Raw genomic sequence first — 6000 nt, 5'->3', positions numbered from 1 at the left:
GCCTGATGCTATTTGATAGCATTTCATTTATGAAACCAAACGCTTGTTGTAACTGATTCACTAAGCAAATCCATGAACTAGAGTATTGTAGGTAACAAGATTAGGAGAAATTTCCTTGACAACCATTTCAGAATATATATATCTCAAGCTTCTTTTGGACGTTTATTTTTTAATAGAGAGTGAATAATTATGTTGTACATTACTGGTGATCGATCTTCAATCGTTTTGAGCAATACGATGATAACTTTAGTCTCTCCAATTTTGCACAATCCATTGATCAGAGTCGCATAAGCAAATTGGTCAAGCTGAAATCCTAGTGCTACTGTTTTGTCATGGAAGTTTAATGCTTTCTTGACCCACCCTTATAAGAGACACCTCTTAAATGAGCGTAGTTAAGATTATGGCAGTTTGATGATAATCCCATTTGAGAATCTTGGCAAATACAGAGAAAGCCAGACCAATTGGTCAAATGACAGAAACAACTGATGAGGATGTTAGAGATTAAAAAGGTCATGGTCAATCCCTTTGAGCTCCATTTACTTACTGAGACAAATAGCAGTATGGTACTGCTTCATCTTCACAAAGAATCCTAAAATCTTTCCAATTTCGAAGACAGAAGGAACAGGTATTAAATTGTGAAATATCTTTATCGTGTAAGGAGGTCTGAGAGTGAGAGTGAGAGCAACAGAGGGAAGTGAGGATTGGAAGAAAAGGAGGAATCTTGGGCATGAAAGTAAGAAGAGAAAACCTTAAACTTCTTTAGAGCGACATCTTTGCTGTAAACAACAATAGTTTTCAATAATTTGATGTAATTACAGAAATAGAAGTTAGGTTTTCAGCAAGTATAACAGGTAGTTTACCTTTTGCATGTAAAGTTTAAAGTGACAATAAAAATCATAAGAACTATTCATAAATTTAAATATAATTTAACAATTTATAGAAATTTTGTATATATTTTATATTTTTATTTTAAAATTTCAAAATTGTGGCATCTGTCATTAACATCTTATCAAAATACTTAACCATAATTAAAGCATAAATCTAATACTACTGTCTTAACAACAAATTAAAACTTTATTCATTAAATATAATCAAATTCAAAAATTAATATTTTTAACCTTAAATAAAATCAATGTTTAAAAAAATAATAAACTTTTTCGAAATATAATTACTAAAGTATTAATAGATTCTCTCCCACATTTCTAGAACCATTCATATTGTTGTGTCTCTTCGTCTGTATTTGTACTAATATTTGCTCCCATATAAAAATATCATCATCGTAGTCACAGACAAAGAAAATAAGGATGAACTAACACACGAACAATCTTATTCACAATCACAATCCACAACATAATAATATATTGTATAACATTATATCCACATCCTACAGTTTATAGCATCAATTGTCTCGCACAACAATACTGAAAACAGGTGATCTCAACATAAGGCATAAGCTCACAGAAAGCCACTTTATAAATTACTTTTGCAGTAGTTAAGTCACCTTATAAATTACTTTCGCAATAATTACACTTAGAAGTCCCATATCCATTAGAGATAATGTGAATTAGGTTTAAAGTCACTTCTTAACATTGTATCAAAGTCACATGTTAAAGCATGTCATAATGAGATTTGTGTTTGTTAAGCATATCATTCCACCTGTTATCATATCACTCATTAATGTCTAGTCTCATCCATGATAATATCAATATATCTCAGAGTGATGGTGGTGTCTTGGTAGTCTCACATCAACAAGAGATAAGACTAGTTTAGAGTGCGTTGAAAGTCTCAGTTTTTTGGATTAAGTTAGGCTTAAAGTTCACTTCTTAACATGATATCAAAACCATAGGTTAGAGCCTATCATAGTGAGATTTGTGATGATATCAATACACCTCAAGGTGAGGGTGGTATATTGGTAGTTTCACATCAACTAGAGATAAGATAAGTTTAAAGTGTGTTTTAGGTCTCGATTTTTTTGGAATTAAGTTAGGCTTAAAATTCACTTTTTAATGAAGTTACACCCTTTCATAAAGTTTTCAAACCTTCCATTATTTGATAACTAAAAATATCAGGTTTCAACTACCACTCAAACACATAACTTACTTGTCATTTGTTCACCACTAAAACTAAAACTCATTATTTCTAGAGTGTTATGGATAAAATTCATTACCAGTTGTATGCAGAATCTATTAATCATTCATTTTCATAAAGTTAAAACCTCTCCTATTCACTAAAAGTGAGTGCACTCCTCGATGATCTCCTAAAGAGATTAATTAACGTAATACATTAATTATCACCCACAATTCCTTTTTTCTTAAAACTCAAAGAAACAACTACTTTTAATACCAAAATATAATAACAAAAATAGCAACCACACCAAGGTCATCCACTGCCAAAACAACAAAACGTCAGGCCCAAAGTGCTAACATTACATCCGCGATACTTAAGAACTAATGAAAGAAAAAAAACACCAAAACTACCCGAGGCCAGTTGCTACCTTACATAAATAAAAGAAGTAAATGCCAAAATGTTTCAGCTTTGTCCCCTAAAAACTATTAGTATTTTACTCGTGCAATTCACGGGGTATTTTACAATGTAATGTTAATATTTTTTTCTTGTTTTTAAAGATGTATATAACTATTCATGAAATTTAATCAATTAATAATTAATAATAATATTTAAAAAATCAATAACTTTTTAATAATTTTCACATTTTTAACAAATAATATTAGTTTCTAAATATCAGAAGTTCAGATTTATTGTTAACATAAATATAATAATTTATTGTTATGTTAACAATAATTCTAATATTGTAATACTCTTATATTATTATAGTTTAATAGTGTGATAGTATAATAAAGTTATAGTAAAATAGTTTAATAGTCATAATATAATAGTAATATTGTAATAATATTATAGTATAATATTTTTATAATATAACACTCTAATGGTAATAGTATAATTTTACAAAGGTTTAATGTTTCGGTAGGTCCTATTTTCGTTTAAAATCTCAAATAGGTCCCTTTCTTGTTCAGTTACGTGGCTTGGTCAGTATATTGTTTAATCAGACATGGCATTAAAAAAGAGTTTGAATTGTATTTTGTATTAAAAAATGAATTGCAAAGAGGGGAAATCAAATTTACATAAGGGCAAACTGGGCAAAAGAGGGGAAATCATATTTACTTCATAACCCTAAAATCCTAAGGGATATGCACGAAAAGGGAAAGAGATAAACGCCTTCCTTTCATCGGCCAAGAGCATCGCCGATGACGCCACCTACACCGAACGGAGCAGGCCAAACTTCGTCCTCCTTTTCACGTGCGAGAGAGAAATCTTGCCTCTCCCTGCGACGTCGCCGGCACGAACCAGGATCGCCACCGCCAACGCTGTCCTCAATAATCGGTCGGAGTCGTGAGGACTGGTCTCCTCTCCCACCGTTAGTCGTCGTCGGACCGCTCTCTTCACTCGGGATGTTCAACACACCACATCGCCACCTCCCACCGTAATTCTCCACCTCAATCCGCCACACCTCCACTTCCTACTACTGGAGATAACCTTTTCTTTTATGAGGGTTGTCGTGAATAACCAGCTTCGGTTCGATGGTGTTTGCATGAGATAACAATGGTAGCTTCGGGGATTTTGATGCAGGTGAAAAATGAGCTTGAGAATGATGAAGAGGGTGAGTTGGTATCTCGCTTTGTGGAAGATATGGAACCATGGAAGATTGAATTTGGGTTAGTGTTGGTATTGAAAGGAATTGAGGACGAATTTCATGGACTATGTATGTTGGATAGGATCTATGCCACTCATTGGGGTATTTAGAAGAAAAATGAACCTTGCTTCAAGAGTCATGCGGCTCTAGCCATACCAGAGACTGTAGATTTTGTTGTTACCCAGGTTGATGGTTGTTGAAGAAATTGCACTTCCAATCAAACAAAAAACGATTTTTTGTTCTCCCACGGACCCTAATATGAAGCCTCAGACTTCTTTCCCGAATCTGATTTGGATTTCTCAATTGCAGGGCTGCACTTAATTTATTTTCTTTTGCCCAGTTTGCCCTTAGGTAAATCTGATTTCCCCTCTTTGCAATTCATTTTTTAATACAAAATACAATTCAAACTCCTTTTTAATGTCACGACTGATTAAACAATACACTGACCATACCACATAACCCAATCTTAAACGACTATTTCTCCAATTTGACGGCAAGCCTCTAATTATTTCAATTTTACAAAAATAAGACCCAATTGAGACACCAAACAAGAAAGAGAAGTATTTGAGATTCTGGACGAAAATATGGATCTACCGAAACATTAAACCCTATAATTTATTGTTATGTTAACAATACTATCTCTAATATTGTAATACTCTTATATTATTATAATTTAATAGTGTAATAGTATAATAATGTTATAGTAGAATAGTTTAATAGTCATAATATAATAGTAATATATTAATAATATTATAGTATAATATTTTTATAATATAACACTCTAATGGTGTAATAGTATAATTTTACAATTATTTTATAGTATTATAGTCCAGTTATCAATACGGGTTGGAACTCGTGGCTTACCATGGATTTAGGTTGGATTAGATTGAAAAAAAAATTTGAATTTTTGAACTCAGTTCATTAAGAATCTGACTCATCTGGATTAAATTTGTAGTGAGCTGGGTTAACAATCCACCTAATTCTTTTAATTTATTAGTTAACAATCTTTTTTATTGTATTGTAGATAGAGATAGAGAAAATAATATTTCAAGAGAACAAAATATTGTGAATTTATCTTTACAAGACTTTGATATTATAGATGGATAAGTGATACATAAACGTTAGATACTTATTTATTTTGTTTTTTGTATTTGTTTTTGGATTGTATTTATAGTTTAAGATGATTTTAAGTTGTATTATATTGTATTGTATTTTTTATTTTGAATTGTCTGGAGATTAACATTATTTGAACTAAATTTATTTAGATTTGAGTTAGAAAAATATTAGTTTTTTAATTGAAAAAAAACTTGTAATTAAATGATCCAATGAATCAATATATTTAACCCATTAATTCGTTGTGAGACAGTTCAAGTTCAGATATTTTAAACTCACTAATAAGTGAGTCAAGTTGAGTTAACTTACTAAATGACAAATCTGTAATGGACTTCTAATTTATGTTGTATTGCCCCTATGATAAAACCCATATTAGTATAACCAAGGAATATATATTACAAATAATAAAAATAATAGTCATCATAATTGTTTTTTAGAAATATTTACTTGTATGATTTCTTTTCCATTCTTACATTTCACCAATTTCAACATTTGTATAATGTTAGACGCTAAATTAAAATTACTCTACATTAATTACTAAATAACTATAAATATTATATTTAACTCATTAAAATAAGGTAATAAAAATATAGCCACAATAATTGCTTTTTGGAAATATTTTCTTATATGTTTTCCTTTTCATTCCTACCTTTCACCAATTCCAGCATCTATATAATGATAGATACTAAATTAAAATTACTCTGAGATAAATTACTAAATAACTATAAATATTACATTTAACTCATCAAAATAAGATAATAAAAAGAAATAATCACTATAATTATTGTTTTAAAAATATTTTGTTATATGTTTTCATTTCTACCTTTCACCAATTTCAATATTTATATAATTGTAGACAGTATAGAAAAACAGCTGAAGATTTATATATATGTTAGTGCATTACCATGTAAATTTACGTATATTAGTTAAATTTACATATGATAAATATATAGTTAGATATAGTGCAATCATAAATCATCTAAAACAAAATATATATTTTAAATATAACTTTTTAATATATAATAAATATTTCCAAAGTTAAAATAAATATAAGTCATTTTATTGAATATAATGGATAGTCTAACTTAAAACAAAAAGTTAATCAAAATAAATGTTGGAAGAGATAATTTATCCATTGTTGTCTTATTTTAGTTATGTTCTATTTTGATATAAGTGAT

This window comes from Vigna angularis, chromosome 8, assembly GCF_016808095.1.
Source record: "Vigna angularis cultivar LongXiaoDou No.4 chromosome 8, ASM1680809v1, whole genome shotgun sequence".
NCBI classification, from domain to species: domain Eukaryota; kingdom Viridiplantae; phylum Streptophyta; class Magnoliopsida; order Fabales; family Fabaceae; genus Vigna; species Vigna angularis.
This window is presented reverse-complemented; position numbering follows the sequence as displayed.